Source organism: Panthera pardus, unplaced genomic scaffold, assembly GCF_024362965.1.
Source record: "Panthera pardus isolate Hobbes unplaced genomic scaffold, ASM2436296v1 HiC_scaffold_13, whole genome shotgun sequence".
Taxonomy (NCBI): Eukaryota; Metazoa; Chordata; class Mammalia; order Carnivora; family Felidae; genus Panthera; species Panthera pardus.
The window spans coordinates 104,684,911-104,708,365 of record NW_026526688.1 but is presented as its reverse complement, the minus strand read 5'-3'; the positions used below and the strand labels follow the sequence as shown (position 1 = coordinate 104,708,365).

Below are 23,455 nucleotides of genomic sequence, written 5' to 3'. Positions count from 1 at the left end.
CTCCTTTCTGAAGGGAAGAGCAAGATTTTACTTCCAGTGCAATTCTCCACAGTGTCTAAGTGCCATGAACACTCAGCTGTGCTGTCTCATGTTCTAAATGTCCATGATTGTTTTAGCTTTTGATGCAGGATGATCCCAGCCTATAACTCTCATCTAGGAAGTTCTTTAAATATGTGTCTTTGTAATGAGCCAAAACCATTTCTTCAAAAGATAGAACTCAGACCAGTTAGTGTGTTAGGTATTGAGGAGAAGTGTATATGCCAATTTGGAGTTCTGCGTTGAGTTCCAAACCCAACACATGTAATAATAGCAGTAGCTACTATTTACAATTTGTTGTATACCAATTGCTGTGATGAACATGTTGTATATATTATGTATGTCAGTCAGTCGTTTCTCTCAACAACCCTATGGAGTAGGCATATCATTCCTGTTTCATAGATGAGAAAACCAAAGTTCAGTCATTAAATAACTTGCTGAAAGCCACACAGTTAGTAAGTGAACCCAGGTTTGGGTGATTCCATAGGCCCGGCTTGTGAGTGGCAGTACAATGTGCTATTGTTGCCTTTGACCCTGAAGCCAGACTGGGTTTCGGTCTTTGCACTGCTGTTTGGTAACTGATGACTGAGAATCTGGGTCAAAGAAATTATTCTTTCTGTACCTGAGTTTTCTCACTTGTAATGTTGGTGGTAATACCAATCTCATAGTGTTGTTTTGAGGATTATGTGTGTTCGTACACAAAAAACACAGAACTTGAAACGTAGAAGCATTACATAGGGTAAACTGTTCACATCACAGTCATGATGGCCCCACCTCAAATTCAGCAAGTCCCAAACACATTCACCACCTTATTTTCCCTAAACTTGCTTCCCTGGCTTGGCTGAGGAACTGTCATCCCACAAGTTTTCCAAGCTATAAGACTCTATATTCAACTAGTATTTCATTATTGATATAAATCAGCTCCTAATCTGTCAAATTCATCTTGTAAGTACATTATAAACATATCCCATCCTTCCCATTCCTGCATGAATCGCTGCCTTGTCATTTATTGTCTGAGCCTTTGCTGCCCAGTATGGTAGCCACCAGCTATATGTGGCTATTTAACACTTGCATCATAGCCAATTTGAATTGAGATACACTGTAAGTATACAATACACAAGAGATTTCAAGGACTTAGAATGGAAAAATAACATAAATTATCTCAATGACTTTTTATATTGCTTACATGTTGAAAGAAAGTATTTTTGATATATTGAAATACATATATATTTAAATTAATTTTTCTTGTTTCTTTTTATGTTTTTAACATGGCTACCAGAAAATTTAAAATTATGCATGTGGCTTACTTTTGTAGTTCCCTATTTCTACTAGCTAGTGCTGGTCTAGATGTTTCCAAATTTCTTCTTTCATTATCTATCTATCTGTCTATCTATCTATCATCTGTCTATCTATCTATCTCATCATTATCTATCTAATTCTATTTATTTCTGTCTTACCTCTCTCTATTCTCTTGTCCACAGTAGTATTAAAAACATCACCCTAAACACAAATCTGGTCCAGTCTCTTTTGTAATTAAAAACCTTTGTTAGCCTTGGTGGTCACCTACAAAGGAAAGTCCAAACCCCATCTGAGGCATACACACAAACTTTCAGCCTCTCTCCACGTACCCAGACTTGTACCTTGTACAGCTCTGTTTCATGCACTTCACATTTTAGCAATACTGAGCTGTGTTTGGTTCCCAGGTCATTTCACATTTTTTTTGCCTTTACACCTGTTTTCCCTTTTGTTTTAAATACTCCTCTTTTCTTGTTTTGTTGGTGAAGTTATATTTATTTTCCAAAATCTAACTCAGACATCACCTCCACTAGGGAGGCTTCCCAACATGGTCCATCTCTCCCTCTTTTGTGATACACTTGTTCTTTATGAATACTTTTATTATTTCCTTTACCACATGTATAACTTGTTTTTGTGACTGTCACCCCTACTAACCTGAGTATATAGAGGACATGTAGCATATAGAGTATATAGACTTTATTCATTTCTATAGTGTCATTCAAAAATCAGTGAATGAATACACAAAATCAAACAACCTCCTCTCAACAAGAGAGGTACACTTTTGTAAGGTAAAAATAACACAAGGCATAAGCTATGCCCTCAGAGACAGGTCAGTGAGGAAGAGAAGAATTCAATTAATTTTGACTGAAATTTGAAAGAAGCTATGATGACGTAGGGCAGGTTTGGTTGACTGGCTGAGGAAGGGTCTCTCAAGGGTGGCCTGTCTTTTACAAATTTAACATAGTCCAGGACCTGACCCTCGGTTATGCACATTCAATAGCAATCTTGTCATTGGTCAAGCAGTAACCCAGTCTGGGGATACTAAGTCATGCTACCTGAAGACACAGAAGACTGAGGGTGAGCTAGATCTGATTTCTTCCTTTAGAGAGAGGGGAAAAGCATAACATAATGACAAGAAGACTAAATACTTGCATCTACTGGAGAGTGCCTATATTCCCTTAGAAACCACATTATTATGTAAATCCGGAATTTGTGAGTGTGGAATCAGAACAGAGTGTGTAAGTTGGAAGATTCAGTGGTAGGTGCCTCCTGGGCCCCCCTCCACAATTGGAAAGCACCTGTTATTGTGCACATCAAGCCCTTGATCTGGATACCTTCTCATCTGGGCAGTATTTTTATGGGCACTGCTTTGTCTCCTATCCTTTTCTAATTTCTATTTCTGGACAACTCATTCAGAAAGACACATTCTTTCCTTTGATATAGTAATACCTCCCATTAGGCTGCTCTGGTCTATGCTCAGTCCATTTATCTAAAGTTACTTTGAAAATTCCTGTTCTCATCTGTTACTCTTGACCTTAGAGTAACTCTCACATACCTGCCCTTCCTTATTTCCAAGATCTTCCTTGTCCCTGATTCCTGCCACAATGCATTTGCTGGGGATAGGGAGAGGAATTGAGGAAGAGAGAAGAAAGCTTCCTGGAGGACACTATGTTAGGATTCTGGAGAAGGTTGGGGGTGGGGCATTGGTATGGAGCTAGGAAAACCCAGAGTTCTACACTGGGAGTCATCTAGGACTGGGTTAGTAACTGTCTATGCTTGCTAATCACATTTTTTCTGAAAGTATGTGTCAGCTAATTGGGGAAAATTACAAGGCCCTGAACTTGGCCCTGAATATACATAGTCATCTCACCAGCTTGGTCATATTCTAAACTTTGCTGCCTTTGTATTCAAAACTGTGAATCTGGCAGGTTGCTGACCAATGAGGCATTCACTATTTGTATTGTAATGACTACTAAGTAGCAAAGCACATTTTAAAGGCAAAATATTCCCTTTTTTGGTGAACCAACAAAAGAGATTCATATTATTTAGATATTATCCTATATATTTGGGAAATGAGAAAGCTATGCAAGAAGACTTTTAGAAATTATAATTCTTGCTTCTTAGTGGCCAGAGGACTTTGTAAACAAAACTTTAAACAAACAAACAAACAAACAAGCCTGCATGTCTATTAGTTGCTATCTTGTTTTAAATGTCTTGATGTTTCAGTGCCTGGTTCAAAATTTACAGAGAAAGGAACTTTGGGGTGAGAGTCAGGATCCTTGGGGTCTGCATGAGTCCCAGCTATGTTACATGTTGTGCAACCTTGAACAGGAGTCTTAACCTCTCTGGTCTTAGTTGTTCTCTGTATAAAAAGCAGAGGACGGGTTGTGTTAATTTCTTCAATCTCTCACAATTCTACAGCTCTGGGAGTCTGTGAAGTATTATTCTAATAAGCGGAGAAAAGCCTGAGATTTTAAACTTTTTCTTTCATCTCTCCCTCCTTTCTTCTTTCCTTTCTTAAAATTTGTTCAATGTTTATTTATTTTTGAGAGAGAGAGAGAAAGAGAATGAGCAGGGGAAGGGCAGAGAGAGAGGGAGACACAGAATCCAAAGCAGGCTCCAGGCTCTGAGCTGTCAGCACAGAGCTTGACATGGGGCTTGAACCAATGAACTGTGAGATCATGACCTGAGTTGAAGTTGGATGCTTAACCGAGTGAGCCACACAGGTGCCCCAGTTCTTTCTTTCTATGTTATAGCAGGGTGTGAAGAGAACAGATTCTGGTTGAAATGACAGGTTCTTGAAATACTGGCCACTTAACTGAGAGTGTAATCTTGGGCAAGCCACTTCATATCTCAGAGACTTTGTTTCTTCTTCTGCAAAATGATTTAATACTCCCTGCCTCCCTCAGGGTTGTTGTGAGGATTAGAGACAACATGTGCAGAGTAAATGGTTTAGCAGTGGTTCTTGTTATTACTAATTGACCATGTCAAATGATAAGGAGATTAAAACAAGGTTCCTGTTTTCATGAAGATACAATTTAAGAGTGCAGATAACATGTTTTCTAATAATTAAAACATAAGTTACAACATGCCAGAAGAGAAATTCAGAGTCATTTTTAACAAGTTCATAGACTGCAAGTATTTCTGTCTGGACGCTAAAGGGAAATCATCAGGGGAAGAGCTTCAGGGAGGAGCAGTCATGTGCTCTGGACTCTGAAGGGAAAATCAGATTTCAAGACAGGATGGACATTCTGGGAAATAACACAGAGAAGAATTTTCTTCTAATCTACTTCCCTCTTCAAGGTTTGCACTGTTCCCTGACATTTATAAAAGGTTTTGAAGTAGAGGTGTTAAACACTACCATGTTCTGGCCCAAGAAGTTATTTTCCCTCTGGAGGATCTGGCAAAGGAAAAGTTAAAGAGCTTTGGAGAATGGCTTGTTAAACAGAAAGGAATTTCAGGATGTGGGTCTATTTGGGAAAAAGCAAGACTCTTTTAATAAGCAAATGGAAATGCACTGACTGCAGTGTTAAAAGAGAGTTGCCAGTTATCACTCCATCAATCTTTCCTTCCAGGTAGCAATGTTTGGTGACTTAATGAGGTGATAAGGAGCAAGACACTGACACATGCAGAGGTGGAGTCTAGAATAGAAGGGGATGTCAGAAAAGGTCATTCTCATTTGAACCTTTCTTTGCTTTTAAGGTCAAAAACCTTGCTAATCGGTGAGCAGAGTTAGGGTTAATACTGAGTCATCTGCATTCTGTCCTTTCCATGTTCAAGAAGAGGAAGACTTCTTGATGACTGCCATATAAAATAGGAAGACTGCAGACACACACACACACACACACACACACACACACACACACACACACACAGGTAATGCAACACCCAGGGATCACCACCCTGGATTAATAAAATAGCACGAGCTCATAGTTGTTCACATTACACAAGGTTCCCTTCTCGGCACTGTGGTGTGGTGCTGAAATGCTGTTTAAAAATTTGTGCTGCTGCCTTCATACCATGGCCATATTTTGGAGCCTATGACCTCATCACCATCTGAGTTGCCAGGGCTGGATTCCAGGAGAAAGGGGAAGGGAGGTAGACAGGAGGTAGAGGAAGCAGAGATAGGCAGGTTAAATGAATTAAAACATTTAATTCCACTTTTTAGTATTCAGTTATATCATTTGCACAGAGGGTCTGTGACTTCTTTCTCCTTCCTCCTTCCTCCCTCCCTTGCTCCTTCCCTTCCTTTTTTTCCCCTTTCTTCCTTCTCTTTCTCTCTTCTGCTAATACGTAAGTCTAGAAAGTCTCTGAGCACCAAAACTCTTAAATCATTCACTGGGGACAAGTCTGTAAGGTCTAAGGTTTCATGAGTGAAGTGTAATTTTATTTGAGGTCTCCATTATAGAATTTTTATTCCACACTGGTTTTCTTTCTGTCCTCACACTTTCCTCTCAGAAGATCAAAAATCACTCCCATTCCATATCTACCATTTGTTTTCTCCTTGATTTTATGCCCCACAAGGGGTGTCACTAACATGTATCCAGTGTGATGGGTGCCTCTTAAAGCTGTGCCATGTCTTAGCCCTATGGTATTTCAATATATAGTTAAAGGAAGAATGGATCAATTGACCAGAAAAAAAGGAAAACTGCTTTTCACCTCAAAATTTTATAGAGAACAGTTTTTTATACATAACACACATACATTTATATACATTTATATGTACACTCATGTTTTGATACTAACCTGTACATTAAGAACAGATACTAACATAAAAACAGCACTTTAATATTTTCCTTAGCTAGATACTTGGTGTTCACTGAAGAATTAAACAAGAATTAGGCTAAATTTTCATGCCCATAAAGCCCAGATTATTCAATATTCTACAGTAGAATTTTGAGTAAATCAAAACAGTTTTTATTTATACAAAGATAGATTCCCAGGTTACTCAAATCAAGTATACCTGGGAACCAGACTATTAAAAGTACAAAACTTCGGGGGAAAAGTCATGATGCTTTTTAAATTTAGTTTTTATTCTTTATCAAAATTGTATGCACCTAAGATCTGAATAGTTCTAGAAGACTTGTGATGCTATTTTCCTTCTTATTTCCAAACTACACACTTATTTCTGTTTTTCCCTTCCTCCCTTTCTTTCTTTCCTTTTTTCTTTCTTTCTTCTTTTTCTTCCTTCCTTCCTTCCTTCCTTCCTTCCTTCCTTCCTTCCTTCCTTTTCTTTACCTTCCTTCTTTCCTCCCTTCCTTCTTCCTTCCTTTTCTTTCTTTCTTTCTTTCTTTCTTTCTTTCTTTCTTTCTTTCTTTCTTTTCTTTCTTTTTTTTCCTCTCGCTCTCTTCCTTCCTACCTACATCTTTTTCTTTCTTTCTTTCTTTCTTTCTTTCTTTCTTTCTTTCTTTCCTCTTCTTTTCTCTTCTTTTCTTTTCTTTTCTTTTCTTTTCTTTTCTTTTCTTTTCTTTCATCAACATTACCCATTGGCTTACCAAAATGGAAGATGAAGATAAAGCTGTGCCACCCCTCCCTACTCGTGGCCTCAAGCCCACATAATTCCTCTCTGCCCCTATTCTACACTTCCAATACAATTATATCATATTTTGTTTGAATCAATATTCAATGCTTAGCTAGATGTTAAGCTAAGCTAACATTATGATGTTAAGCTTTATAATATGCTAGGAGTAGTTTTTCCTTTCTTGCACAAAAATTTTTTCTCCCTAGAATTAACAAACTGTCTTTCCTTTTTAGTGTTCTAAGTTTTTGTCATTAATTTATCCCCAAACTCTGTCCATGTGTCTAAATAATTCTCCTAATGTTTTAAATCACATCAGAAACTTTATCAATATTATTGTATTTGGATGATAGAGTCTTCTGACTTGCTCTAATTGGAACTGGTAACTCTCTTTGCCAGGTGCATGTCTGTTTCCTGGAATCTTTCTTTGTAGTCATCCTGCTGATTCCTTTTTCCTCTTGAGCTGGTTCCTACTTCATAGATCCCATGTTTCCATCTTTTTTTTCCCTGGTTTTCTTCCTCATTTATTTATTTAAAAAATTTTTAAACATTTATTCATTTTTGAAAGATAGAGAGAAAAGAGGGTGAGCTGGGGAGGGGCAGAGAGAAAGGGAGACAGAATCCAAAGCAGGCTCCAGGCTCTGAGCTGTAAGCACAGAGCCCGACGTGAGGCTCGAACTCACTGACCGCAAGATCATGACCTGAGCCAAGGTCGGACGCTTAACCGACTGAACCACCCAGGCACCCCTCTTCCTCATTTTTATGGCACCCTTCCTCCAGTTGCTTCCTAAGAAAGGGTGATGAGAGCTAAATTTTCTGAGATCTAGAATATTTGGTAGCATCTTTATTCTATCCTCACACTTAATTGATAATTCCTCTAGGACTAGCATTCCAGGCTGGAAAGACCTCAGAATTCTGAAGGTTTTAGTCTGTGCTTGAGCTTCTAGTGTTGCTGTTGAGAAGTCCAAAGCAATTCTGATTCTTGATCCCTTGTATATAACTTTTTCTCCTGGGAACTTATAAGATCACTTTGTGAAATTCATGATGATGTGCTTTGGTTCGTGTGTATTCTAATATAGTGTATAGGTTCTTTTAATTTAGAAGCCTTGTCTTTCAATTTTTGAAAGTTTTCTTGAATTATCTATTTGATGATTTATTTATTTTGTTTTCTTATCCTGAAATTTCTACTATTCAGATATTGGACCATTTGTATCCATACTCAATTTTTTTAATGTTTTATTTTGTTTTTGAGAGAGAGAGAAAGAGAGAGAGCGAGCATGAGCAGGGGAACGACATAGAGAGGGAGACACAGAGAATCTGAAGAAGGCTCCAGGCTTTGAGCTTTCAGCACAGAGACTGATGCAGGGCTTGAACTCATGAACCATGCGATCATGACCTGAGCCAAAGTCAGACTCTTAACTGACTGAGCCACACAGTCACCCCCATTCTTAATTTTTCCTTCTATTCTCATGTTTGTTTTGATATTTAAACCTGTTTCATTCTAGGAGATTCTAAAAAATTTCCTCAACATTATCTTCCAAATTCTCTGTTGAGCTATTCATTTCTCCTGACATATTTTTAATCACTGAGTGTCTTATTCTTTTATATATTGTCCTATTTCTGTTTTATGACTTTCATATCACTCTGAAGATATTAGTCATAATGTTTTTTGGCATTTTCCTCTCCGGAATAGTGTTATGTTTACTTTTTGGTTGTTTTTGGTCTGTATTTTACAACAGAAGCTTTCCTTTAGATTAGAAGATAGATTTCCTTCCTTACTGTAGGGTGGTCAAACCGGGGCATTTCTTGGTCAAACCCTAATATTGCTATTTTTACTAATTGGCTAATCAGAATCTTTCAATCTCCTTTCAAAGGGGTATAAGTTCAGCTGCCAGAGTTCTGGGAGCCCAGACAGAAGGGGGCTTAGGGTCAGGGTGCTATCTCGATATTCAGTAGTTAATCTTTCACTTAAGTCCTTATTTTCCATATGGGACATCCACCTTCAGCTGCACCTGGTAAGGTTAATAAAGGACATTTGCTTTGCTGAGGGGAATTAGGAAATGGTATTGGGGGGTTCTGATGTCTTCTTAATATTCCTGTTTTCATCCCTACCCTCATCTTTACTTCAAGGGGGAACTGTTCCCACAAATTCCTGAGTCTTTAGGGAATTCTACAGAGTGAATTATGTTGCTTCTTGGCTTTCTCCTTTCCTTACAGAGAAGTCAGCATTCTCAGGCCTGCCTGTTTGTAGAAACTGTTAAAAATTACCTTTCTTTATAACTGAGGAAAGTTTTAAAATGGCAAATAAATATATACCTTTGGAAAACAATATGGGCAAATAGCATCGCTGAGAACAACTAAACAATTGTTTTGAAATAGCATTAACACCAAGCTAGTCTAGGAACACATATCCAATTGGAGTATTCAGCAACTTTAATTATTGTATTCTACAAAGAGAATAAATGGCTTGATAGTAAAAAGAAAACATGTTGGCGCTTGGAATGTCCATAGAGAGAAGCTAGGGTGTCCTCCAAGCTTTAGCCAGAGGCTTTGGGGCACCAGAAAGATGTCAGCTTCCTTAACAAGAAGAAGCCATGAGCTGAGGGTGAGGGGAAGCAACGAGCCATCCAGGCCACATTCACCCTGATACCGTCAGCAATAAACAATAACAAAATTCTCAAAGAGAAACCTGAGCATGATGGTGTGAAAGTTGGTGTCCTAGCCATTGCCTTTCTTACACTTTACAATATATGAAGACAAAAGGAGATTTCTATGAAGTGGTTCAAGATGGAGTCAGAGTATTCATCAAAAAGGAAGCAAAACTAACACTCTTAGGAACAGAAGGTCTTTTACTAGATTATAAATTATCCAGTAAATTTGTGTTCAACAATTAAAATTTCGAAGAAACTTCTTAATGCAGGGGTGTCAATCTATATTTATTCCAGTCACACTCTTTCCTATTTTAATATGGATTTCAGATTTTTTAACACTGATATTGGGGAACAGACAGAACATCTTGTCGATACATTTATATGCTAACAACATCATCTCATACTTTTGCTTTGAATATTTCACATGTCAAATATAAATGTGTTAATAAAGGAATCTGTATGATATAGAACCAGGCACAAAAAACCATTGTTTACACCCTTGAAAATGACAAGCAAATTGAGTCCATCAACCATAATTGTAGTCTATGAAGAATTTGTAAGACACCACTATTAGAGTGAAAGATAACGGGAAGGGGATTGGAAGGGACAAACGAATGAAACTAAGCACATACTAGGTGCTTAATGCCTATTTGTTTTGGACTACATCTGTTCTCATGAGGTAAGGTGCCTGTCTCACTATGGGTCCTGGTAATTATCTGTAGTTATCAGGGCATGTCATATAATCAGCTTTTTAAGATGGAGGTCCAATTACCAAGTTCTTTGTAGTCTCCAGAGCTAGCCTGGAAGGTAAGCCTAGAACAGTACCTGCCTCTGGAGATACTCAGTAGTTGGTAGATGAATGAATGCCTTCAGAAGGAGGTGAAATGAGCTGTGGAAACTTGTAAACACATTGGTTTCATTTTCACAGGCTTTTTCTTTCTCTGTAAAGCAAACTCTGAATGAAAGAAACCATGTCTTAGCAAATATAAATGAGATTAATCAGTGACAATTAGGTTATGTTATTGTAAATGATGAATACCAAACCATTCATTTGAAAAACAATTAGAGATTTCATATTTTCTTTGAAATCCAAATTGTTTCATAGGAATAGGAGAAAACTCAGTATTTCATAAATCTTCTTTTACATTTATAAATTAGGAAAGTTTATGTCTCAAAAAATTTAATATGGTTTATTTTTTCCTTTAAATCGTAATTCATATAGGCTGTTATATAGTTTGGCTTGAGTCATACCAAATGTTTCTATACTGCACTTTAATTCATTAAATTACTTTAATATATTTATCTGCTATTTGACTATTCCATTTCCTCCAAATATCAGAAGATGTATATTAGTTATGCGCAACTAATTTAATTAATGTGGAAACAATTTTTCCTATAAAACAAGTACTCAGTAATTCCATTTCTTTGCTTTAGGCTTATGTAATAATAGAAAGGAAATTGAAATTTCATCATATTTAGTTTCAAACGAAAATCAAAAACAAATGGAAATCCATTGTCTTTAGCATGTTAGATTTTGTGACCAGCTAGAGAATAAAAATTATAGTTAAGGTAAATCAGAATTTGAATGTTTTGTTATATTTGCGTTGTACATTTAGCACAAGTATTGTCAAATGGTAGTTGGAGCTTTTTGTATGGCTGGAGGCTACACGAGATATTTTTGAAGAACTAGTTATTTGCCTGCATGATCTCCTTAGGGATAAAATGTAGGTAATGGTGCTTCCACATAAGCAGTCTTTAGCAGCACTCTGGCTCACATTACGTTTACCACTTCTAAAGCAGACAGATGCTTTGGAACATCTTTGTTTTCAGAATGATAAAAATTGTATAGTTAAAATAGAATAATGTGCAGTGAAATCTGAAAACAATCATCTTAAACTCATCTTCTAGTCTTTTTGAGAAGTATGATTACTTGAAGCCCAATAGAGTTAATGATAGGGCCCTCAAAAGAAAGTCACTCAGTCCAGATCTGCCTATTTGTCACATCCACACATACAGACACACACACACACACACACACACACACACACACACACACAGAGAAATGGCTGGCCCCCTACATATTTCCCTATAGCATTTTATAGACAATAATACCAACTTGAGGGGTTCCTGGGAAAGGGTTTCCATGGAGGATAGGGAATAAAAACTGGGTTTCTGCATTTTGAAAGTCCTACCAGAGATCTAATGTTCTCCAAAGGTTATAAACCACTATCACTGGTTGATGAGCCTTTAGGACAGCATTTCACAAACCCTAATATATATATGAAACATGGATGATCTTGTTAAATGCAGTTGACCCATTTGGGTTGGAGGCTGGGATTCTATGGTTCTAACAAGTTCTGGGATAATTCCAGTGCTATGGTCTGTGAACCTCACTTTGAATAGCGAAGATGGGATTTTTATAGCCATCTTGTAGGCAAGCTAACAGGCATTTGTTTTGAAGTACTCAACAAGATACTATAGTATTAACTGGAGTATTGTGTGGTGAAAGGATATTTCCTATAACAGCACTCACTGAGCACTCACTGTGTACTACACTCTATGCCTTTGCCTCTCAGATCTCCCTTGCCTCCTCCTTATGAGGCTAACGATTATTTGTCCTTTGGGAAACCTTGCCTCCTCCAAGAATCCTTGCCATATGGCCCTGCTATGTGCTCCCACTGCATGTTGTGTTGACTTTAAGGATAGCAGTTATCATGTTGGGTTACACTTATCTACCAACTTATCTGTCTTAGAATATAAAGGTCTTGAGGGCAGAATTCATTATTGTACTTCAGAGCCCAGAACACTGTCAGTCACATAAAGACAATCAGTAAATATGTAGTATAATTACCTACTTAACTAACCAAATGAGGTAACAAAAACAAACCTCGAGCCTTGCTCCATTTTCTTACAGAAATTCAAGAAAGACCTCTGGCTGGGTGAGGAAAGAGAGTAGCTGAGGGCTCTCATCTGTCCCTGCAAGTCTCTCCTTGGCTGGCTCTGGCCCAAGATTTTTTGGCAAGATGACGACATTCATGTAGGCTTTCCTCAATCAGAAATAAATAGGAGAAGTATTAGTCAATCACAGCAGGGAACATGACTGGTTTGAAAATGCATCAACAGAACACTTACATGGACACAGAAGGCACTTGGCATGACCCTGATTTCCCTTCTTGAAGTACAGGATTTGGAAACCACTCCCACTGTCCCGCTCCACTCACGTGGACCTGCCCAGGCAGACAGAGCTTATAGGAACTGCAGGCACCTGCGGTATTGCGTCAGCTCTGGCGCCTGGTGTTTCTTCACCTCATGTGCTTACCTCCATAAATTGCAACCAAGCCCATACTTAGGAAAGTTTTATGTTTTTCTGATTGCCTTGTGACTTTGCCCCTTATGGGGCCAGAAGGATGATGGCGAAATGGAGTGATTGGCAGGAGCAGCTGTAGAGTTGCTTCTTGAGTCATGGTGTGACCATTGCCTTTGCTGGGGAAAACTCAGTTATCCCTGATGTGCGGTGTTCAATAGACCAATTCATTTCCACGGATACACTGGGAATTCCCCATTTATTCCATGATACCGGTGTTGTAATCTCAAACCTAAAAGAGACTGTAAAGAGAGAATAAATTACAAAGTATACAGTAGGTTTGGGAGTGACTATTGGCCCTGGTACTGAGGGAAATGAGACAGACTTTAGAGTAAAATTCAATTTTCTCATATTGTCATTTATTCAGCTTACTATGTGCAAGATATACTTTAGGTTGTAAACAATATATTGCAATCACAGCTCTCAATGAATTTCAACTAGTCAGTAATTTGGAACTGAATGGGGGTTATTTCCAATTCAAGTTTGACATTCCAACCCTGTGAAGATTTTCTTTTCTTTTTTCTTTCCTTTTCTTTTCTTTCCCTTCCCTTTCCTTTCCTTTCCTTTCCTTTCTTTCTTTTCTTTTTTCTTTCCTTTTCCTTTCCTTTCCTTTCCTTTCCTTTCTTTTCTTTTCCTTTCCTTTCCTTTCCTTTCCTTTCTTTTCTTTTCTTTCCCTTTCCTTTCCTTTCCTTTCCTTTCCTTTCCTTTCCTTTCCTTTCCTTTCCTTTCCTTCTCTTCCCTTCCCTTCCCTTCCCTTCCCTTCCCTTCCCTTCCCTTCCCTTCCCTTCCCTTTCTTTAAAATTTTCTCCTCTTCTGGGGTGCCTGGGTGGCTCAGTCGGTTAAGCCTCTGACTTCAGCTCAGGTCATGATCTCACCATTTGTTAGTTTGAGCACCGTGTTGGGCTCTGTGCTGACAGCTCAGAGCCTGGAGCCTGCTTCAGATTTTGTATCTCCCTCTCTCTCCACCCCTCCCCAACTTGTGCTCTGTCTCTGTCTCTCAAAAATAAATAAACATAAAAAAAAAATATTTTCTCCTCTTCTTTGTGTCTCATCTCCAAAGACAGTAGACTTTGGATCTCCAGAACTGGGCTGAACAGTGAGCTTCTTCATTTCCCCCCAGGTCGCCAGAGTTGCCTTCAGTCTGAAATTGCAGTTGGTTTCAGGTGTGCAAGGTTTTCAAAAGGCCTCCATTCCTGATTTCTGTCAACCTTTTCCTCCCTGGGCTGTTTGCCCTTGTGTTGCCTTTGATGGAATTTTCTCCTCTCCAACTCAGATACACGGGATGCCAATGATGCTTATCACATATGTGTGTCTCTTTAGATCAGTGGTTCTCAGAGTGTGGTCTGCAAACCTCTAGGGGTCTCTGAAATGCTTTCAGGGGATCCATGAGTTCACGAAACAATTTTCATAATAATACCAAGTTGTTGTCTTTTTCTCTGTAGACATTTGTGCCTATGATACAAAGGCAAAGGTGAATGAAGCCACTTGTACCTTAGCATTCAAGGCAGTGACCCCCACCTGTAGTAGGAGTCATTGTATTCCTTACTGTCACCATTCCACTTAGGAAACAAGTTTCTGGTTTCATATAGGATGTTCCTGATAAGGCAGTAAAGGTTTGCATTTTATTAAATCTCAAGCACACATCTTTTTAATATTCTGTGTGGCAAAATGAAAATATACATAAAGCACTTTGACTGAATCCCGAAGGACAGTGTTTGTCTTGAGGAAACACTATACAATCCTTTCAATTGCAATCTCTATAAGCCATTTTTTTCCCATGGAACTCCATTTTTATTTTAAAGAATGACTGACAGACACACTGTGGTTAATCATACTGGATATTCAGCAGACAGTTTCTTAAAAATGAACAAAATGAACCTGTCACTTCAAGGAAAACACTGCCAATATTTGAAAATTAAGTTTCATCTGCCAGTGAGAATTTGATAGCTTCTCAATACTTAAAGACTTCTCTGGTGAGATCATCGACAATATTAAGGAGTGTGATTTTGTTTATTTGTATAATGAAATGTGTCACTATTTGGAAGATCTGCAAAACTCAGTGAGTCAGTATTTACCAAATAACAATGCATGGTGTAACAGAATCATGAATGGGTAAAAGGTCCATTCAAAATGCAAAACAGACCAGTGGATTTTAATGTAACAAAGTATGAAAAGTTCATTGTTATGATTTTTTTTAATGTTATTCATTTTTGAGAGAGAGAAAGAGACAGAGTATGAGTGGGGAGGGACAGAGAGAGAGGGAGACACAGAATCCAAAGCAGGCTCCAGGCTCCGAGCTGTCAGTGCAGAGCCCCACATGGGGCTCAGACTCACAAACCGCGAGATCATGCCCTGAACCGACCTGACTGAGCCACCCAGGTACCCCTCCTTGTTATGATTTTAAATTTCACATTGCAACTTTAGAAACTACCACTTGTTGAGTTTGATGTAGTATCAAAGAAGAATACCCAAAACTATCTGAAAAGCTGTTAAAATACTCCTCCCTTTCCAACTAGATAAATGTGTGAGGCTAGATTTTCATATGCCTCAATCAACACAATGTAACACAATAGAATTAATGCAGAAGCACATATGAGAATCCAGCTGTCTTCTATTAAGCTCAAACATTAAAGAGATTTACAGAAATAGAAAACTATTCATACTAAATTATCTTAGTTTAAAAAGCATGGTTATTTTTCATAAAAACCTATTGTTCATGTTAACATACCAGTTATTGTATTTTACAATTAATTAATGAACAAAAAATTTAAATGTCTCACTTTTTATATCTCACATGGTAAATATCAATAGATAGAACCCCCAAAAACAAAATATTTTTAAAGTACACCATCATTTTCAAGATTGTAAATGGGTCCTAAGACCAAGATGTTTGAGAATTGTTGCTCTAGGTCACACACATTTAAATACTGATGATGGTCTAGATGAAATTCCAGTTAACTAAAGCTTTGGAGGTGATCATTTAACCCCGCCCTTGAAAGGGCACAGTCCTTGATTAACTTCCCGTGGCCTCTGCCTCAGCTAGTTTTCTCCTTTGTGCAGCCAAATGGCTCAGCATGTCCTGTGGCTGGGGAGGTGGCAAGTATTCCAATTATGCAAAGACCGTGTTGGCATTGTCTTTTACCCCCGTTTCCTACTAAAATAAATGTTTAATGCAATTAACTTAACTTTCTTGGAATAAAACTATGCAAAATATTTACAAATTTGTACTGTTGACAGTTCCTTAATCAAAACCTCCTTGGGGCACCTGGGTGGCTCAGTCGGTTAATCGTCAGACTCTTTATTTTGGCTCAGATCATGATCTCATGTGAGATCCAGACCTGGGTTGGGCTGTGTGCTGGCCCTCCTTCCTCCCCGCTCTGACCCTCCCCTTCCCCCCTTGCACTCTTGCTGTTTCTCAAAAAAAAAAAAAAAAAAAAAAAAAAAAAGCTTTAAAACCTCCTCAAAAACTTTATATGATTTCCAAAATGGAAGCACCATGATGCATCTTACATGTATCTTATATATACACATACATATGCATATGTTATGCATATGTATGTGTATATATGCATATGTGTATATTACAGTTCAATAAGGCATAGCATTAACTATCTGGAGGGGATGCCTTTGTTCTCCTATAAGGAAAATGATTCCCTGAGACCCTAAATGCCTTGTCACATGGTTTATTTGCTTAATTAAGGTGCTATCTCCAGTTTGCTACTAGAGCAAAATGATAGAACTTAATACATGTTTTAAAAATCTGTACTCTTGTCATGTAGAGGACATTTTTTCAAGTTATGTCTACCTTCTTTATCCGTAGTTTTATGTAAGAGCAACCTGGAAGAAAAAACTGCTTTATCTAGTTTAGTTAAATATAGTAAAACTTCAGATGTCTATAGAGCTGTGAGAAAACAGGACAGATATATTTTCAGTGTCTAAAACTAAACCATTTTAGTAAAAACAGCAATACAAAAAAAGTACTTAGGACCTCAAATTATGAACTCTAATCCAGTACCTAATGTGTTGATGCCTCAGATCCAGTTATACAAAACTTTTGTTTAGCTATTTAGGATACTACTCTCTAAAAGATGTCACAGGCTTTCTGCATCTAATCAATCTAGTAAAGATAATTTAAGCATTTTAAATGACTTGAGATCATAATTATTAATGTCCTTTCTTTTACTCAAATGCAATAGAGGCATCAAGTCCTATTGAGCATGTGAGAGTTTTTTTACACATTCATTAAATTATCCAGTATTCCAAGTCTTTTTTTTTTTTTTTAAGATTTTCATGTGTTTTTAAATTTTGGCTTTTATCTTCTTGCTTTGGCATTGTATTAACTATAACATCTTCCTTTATATAGGATGTATGCTTGTCTCTCCATTTCTAATTTTCTGTAAACCAAATAAAAAAGGTATTAGAATTGTATAAAACTGAGCAAATAGAATGAGAAAGAGCCCCTGACACTTACAGTGATGCATAGATGTCTTAGTGAGCTTTATTTAGTACTGTATTTTGACCTCAAAAGATGGTGAGCTTACTTATAGGTTCTTTAGATGACTAACTAAATTATTATTAGGTGAGGTATTCTAGGATAATAATTATTTTGTTAGGGCCACCTGGCTGGCTCAGTCAATAGAGCATGTGACTCTTAATCTCAGGGTTGTGAGCTTGAGCCCCATGTTAAGGTATGGAGCCTACTTTAAAAATATTTTAAAAATTATTACTTTGTCAATGGTTATGTGTACAGTTAATAAAAATAAACAGATATTTTAAAAACCAAAATAGTGAATTCTAGTTCTGTTCTCTTTTTTAAGTAATTCTGATTCTACTAATTACTTATCTAGTCTTTTAGATTTTACATGTGCTTTTTAATGAGTTCTTTAAAAAGTATTTTAAAACTATTCTTTTTTAAAAATTTTATTTATTTTGAGAGAGTGAGAGAGAGTGCGCACAAGCAGTGGAGGGGCAGAGAGAGGGGAGAGTGAGAATCCAGAGCAGAATCCATGCTCAGTGTGGAGCTGAACTCAGCTCGATTTCACGACCATGAGATCACAACCTGAGCCAATATCAAGAGTTGGATGCTCAGCCAACTGAACAATCCAGGCACCCCTTTTAAAAAATATTCTTATATTATTTTTTATACAATGTACATAGAAAGAGTATGCCTATAGGTAAGAAGTCTTTATTAAATCTATCACATTTCATCCAACAAAAAAGCAGACAGGAACATGTCCACATAGGCTCTGGTCCATCAATGGTTTTCTGAAAGACCTAGGATGTTTACATTCTTAGGAAGGAAAGAAGAGCAGAGAATACCATTCCATATTTGTACTTGGTTTTTTAGCATAATGGTGGCTGCTTAATAACAGCTCAAGAGCAGTTCTATTGCAGCATCATTTCTGCCTGTGAAATCACATTGGTATGCAGATTCTTAAGTATGCAGCCCCATGGATTAGGGCCCTCATTCCTGTCAAAGACAGTTATTTACTCCGGGAATCCTTCCAAGGTTGCTACCAGGAATGCTTTTTACTTTTATGGTGACTTGGTCCCTAAGGATAAAGACAATTATCCAAAAGGAAAACTTTTCGCTCAGTATCCGTACATATATTAGTGACCACAGCAGTAAAGTTCATAGTCTTCAAATGAAAACTCAACATGAGAACAGACTATTGAGCTTGAGTTGAGGTGCTGAGTATAGAATAACTGAAAAATCCTAGTACCTGTTTGCATTTGCACCCATGACCTGATTTGAATATACAGTTTAAGATTTATTTTCACTATTTAGACATTTTGTAAATTGAATCCCTTTTTCAATTCTTTATGCACTTATCAATGTTTTAATGGAGAAAAGCCTTATTTCCTTTTAGGAATCAACTATTATCCTTTTAGAACATTTGTCTAAAATAACTGTGCATGTTGATAACCATCTCACTTTTTTCCTTACAAATTCTTCACAGAGTTCTTATTTCTCTTGTATTGATTTCCTAGTATGTACTCTATAATGGCTTTTCTGAGCTTCGTTCATTGTCCTCAAGTTTGAATCTCCTCTGCCCTTCCTCCTTTATTCTTAGCAGATGGTGACCTCATACAATTTATCCAGTGTACATTTCTTCATTGTCTCTCCTGTCTTGAAGTACAAGTCTCTGCATCCATAGTTTCTTCATCTTATCTGTATTTGAGTAGCTTCCCCTTCCTTCTTACTTTCTGTGTTTGCCCTTGATTCTATCACTGTGTATCAGTTCAGAGTTTATTTGCAAAAAGTAGAAACCTCTATTTATTTTAGTCAGAAATGAATTTAATAAGTACTTACAGACTTGTTGAAAGATCTGGAAAGTCAGGCTTTAGGCAGGGCCTCTAGGAATGACTTCAAACAACACTGCAGAACTGGCTACCCAAGGGATTGGCAACATTTGCCACAATATGGAAGCAAGAGAGTCAGGAGCCATTGGTCCTGGCACTGGGTCTAGGGTTACACGTCTTAGTGGTGATCTAGGATTATGACCTGATGGAAGCTGCCAGCAGAACTGCTGTATCCAGAGTAAAATCATCTCCCAGATCTGCACCAGCAAAATGGATACCTCACAATCTAATGTCTCTCCCTGTTTAACTCAATCCCTAATACAAGTTTCTTGCAGCTACACTTGCTGTGTTAGAACTATATCACACCCTGAGCACTCGCTGAAGGAGAGTCTGGGAAATGCTCTTATCTACTCAGCCTCTGTAACATACAAGGCACACTCAAACGAGGTTGGGACACAAGTTGAGCAATCCATCCGACTCTGCCACGGTCTTCTCCACACTTTTGATTTACCCAGTTATTAGTTATATTGCTTATTTACCATATGCTAGGTATTTTCTCAAGTCTTTTTCTCCACTTTACTATTTGAATTTTTTGCAGTAGGTTCCAGGATGTTGTTTGCTTCCCACAAGAAAGATTTTCCTTGGGTTATTATTGCTTTTATTCCTTGTATTCTGGTCCTTGTTTTCTTTTGCCTTGTCATCCTGAAACTATATTGCTATTTGCTATTGATTTCCAGAAATATTGTACCACTGTAAACATGAGTTCCCAACAACTTGTGAACTCATCTTTGGTACTAGGAAACTCGCCATCAAAGACTGAGTTTGGAGTTCAGAATCTTGAGAGCAAGCCCTGTAAAAGTAAGATTATTTCCTTACTTCTAAAACTTAATTAACCACCATCATTGCTCTTGCTGTGGCTCCCAGTGACCATTCTGACCATTTCTCTGGTCAGTTGAAGAATACAGATCCACCTAGGGCTTCAGTGTGAGAGCCAGCTGGGGTGAGGGAATGCTTATTAAGTCTTATCTCAGAGATAAGGGAAAGTTTTGTTAAAGCCCTGGGAAACTGAGGAAAGGCTGGAGCTTCAGAAAGAGCTGTTAGATCATAGACTACTTTCCAATTGCCATCAAAAAGTTTTAATTTCTAATACTTTCCTTATCTGAGATCATCTCTCTCATCCACTTCTGATTATCTCAAGGTCCCTAAGACTTCATGTTATGGATTGAGAATAGCCCACATAGGAGAGTTTAGATTTATGCTAATTTCCTCTTTCCTTTTCATAAAATTTAATAGATGTAGTAGTGGAATCTAAGGAAGAGATTGTCTTGGTTCCTACCACGTACTCTGACATCTTCCAAGAGGACTTGTCAATGAGTTATACATGAAAATCAGCCCATGAGATAAGATTTAGTTTCACTGACAATAAGCTGACACAACTGACATGCCATGTACACAAGACAAAATAGTTTAACCACAAGATTCTATGAGAATTCAAATCTGATACCTGTTTTCTAGTCAGTTCTGGAAGACTTGGAAATGAAGGTGAAGACAGAGAATAGAAAAAGAAGCTTTTTGCATTTTTCTAGGGAATTATTTCTTCCTAAAACCAAATTAGCATACCTGAAACTCTTCTCAGATTTATTCTGTGAAATGAAAATAACACTGTTGAATTTCCCAGAGAAGCTCTAACTTTCCATTTTCACTTGGTGGTAATAAAATAAGTCTTGCCTGGCATGGATCAAGAAGCAGTAAGCAAAGAATACAGTATTTGGTAAATATTTACATTACCAACATCTCTTAGTTCTGTGGTCTGATTAAATTGAGAGGCACTTATAGGGACTACAGTATTTTAAGGATAGAAACTCCTTATCAGTATGTGTATTAGATGTGGAAAGAGGTCTCTGAGGGAATGTTCTCAAGAAAAAGGCATTACATCACACGCTCATATAGGTATGTTGTGTCAAATCACAGTTTGCAAAAGATAATTATACTCAAGTTTGAATTTTTAACATATTGGGTCAAAATATTGATTATTTTCCAGTCATTAAAGAATACCTTATATATAAATGTTACAATATAAGAAGAAGAAGGAAAATCAAATGAAACAAAACCTGTCTTTCCCAGTTAATGGGCTGACAGGGCAAATCTTTGTTACCTCTGCCTTATCTCTTCCATTTTCTCCATGACTTTCCTTAACTGCCTATACTAATTCTTGTTATACTTCTCCTCCCTCCCTTTACTCTGATTCATGGTAGAGAATTCAGACTATTGACTACAGAGGCAACGTGCATAGTGGTTAAAAACACATGCTCTGAAGTCAGATTCCCTGGGTTCAATTTCTGATTCTCACTCTGTGATTTTAGGCAAAGTACCTAATTTTCTGTTTTCTTATCTGTAAAATGAAAGTGAGGGAAGCCTGTTTGAACATACACAAATGGAATTATATTTATACTTCTCACTGAGGTTTTGTAGGGATAAGTGGTTGAGCATGCATAGGGCTTAGCATAGTAAGTGCTCAATGAAAACAAGCCACTAGTATTTAAATAACTGTATTGTTTCAAGCAATAAGTAGGCTTGTCTTCTTCCACCTTTCAGCTATGAAATGTGTACTTACTGAGGAAAAGACAGATACAACCTTTATCTTTAGATTAAGATGAGTTAATGCCAAATATATGCATAAAAACTGAAAATAAATCCAGATGTTTTCAAACATCTGGCAAACTACCAACATTCTATAGCTTTTCTTCATACTTGGCACGTTCCTTTCAAGTGTGTGTATGTGCTGGAAGCTGAGTCATTTTTATCCATTAGCCCTTTCTTGCGCACCTCTAGGAGTTGTATATGCATCATGGAACTTAATACATATTATTTCTAATCCCTTTTAACCATCTAAAGAAGTAATATTTATTAGCTCTATTTTACAGTTTAGGAAACTAAAGCTCAAAGTGTAATATAACTTATCTAAGTTCAGTCAGATCGTCATTATTGGAGCTACATGATTGAAATCCGTCTTCCTTCAGAGTTGGTATTCTCTCCCACTTTGACATGTATTTTATGAATCTATGACTAATGGCCTTAGAAGAAGACTGGTTGATAAATTCACTGAGATTCAGCATCATCAATGCTAATGATCTGTATATCCAAATTTATCACTGACAGCATATTTCATTTTCACAAATAGGACTATTTTCAGGAGTTAGAATTTTTACTCACATACATAATAATACTCAAATATATACATTTTAACAGTATATAATTATACACAATGTAAGGTAAGGATCTTTTGTACACTAATAAGTGTTTATCCATCATATGAACAGAACCTATAACAGAACCATTTTGGTAAAGTTGCTGACTGCAAAAGATATGTCTGGGCATAATAGACACTGTCACACAATCTTTGTTTTGCTAGTCCATTTAAAAATGGAGAAAGAATAGTCCTACAGAGAAACCTTTGTGGCAAGGGAAGTATCATCATACTTAACATGGTCCTTGAGGAAAATATTTCTTGCTGTTCAGACAAATGTAAAAGGTCAGTGAAACACAATCACAGCAGTTGATAATGAATGTTGACCTCAGAATGCATGCTCTGAAGGAATGCTAACTACTCCTACCATAATGCTTTTGCTTATTTGGATACCATTAAAAGCTCCACTTGACAGGCATAATGATGAACGGTACTTTTCCTGTCAAGCAACACATGTTTGGATGATAGACAGCTCTCTTAACTTGGGGATTTATTTATCTTCCAAGGACAATTTTTCAACTTGCTCTGCAAACCCATGGAATTGCTTAAAACTCACATAACTTATTACTGACAAAGGGAAACCCCCTGTCCTCACACATAAGATTGGGCCTTGAGGGGTACAATGATACATCTGTTTTATAAATATAAAACCTCTTTGGTCCTCCATAAGCTGAATTTTCTGTGTTCTAGTACTTCTGACTCAATTGACTGAATGGGTTTATACTTCAAAAAATGCCTTGTTATCCACCTAATCTTATTTTATAAAAAAATAAATAAATAAATTTAGATGATTGAAATGTGAACTAATAACTCTAACAGTAACTTAAGTGTTCATTATTGGGTATTGTTTTATCCCTGATTTATAAACAACTCTCTTGTGATTCTTTATTTTAATTATTTCATGCAAGACAAAACAAAACAAATATATTTGGCAATTAAATAGATATTTTTCAAAACTGGGTGCATATTCTTTTTCTCATTTCTTTTGTTGCTTCCTTATAGCCTTGGAAATATTGAATTCATTTAACATTTTGCAATAA

At 37.2% G+C, this 23,455-nt stretch overlaps 1 protein-coding gene across 2 annotated transcripts in view; it reads left to right on the top strand.

Moving 5' to 3' along the window:
* The window catches only part of SYNPO2 (synaptopodin 2), a 171,300-nt gene that overhangs the window by 107,921 nt on the left and 39,924 nt on the right, over positions 1-23,455 (top strand). The gene's annotated exons all lie outside the window — the stretch shown is intronic.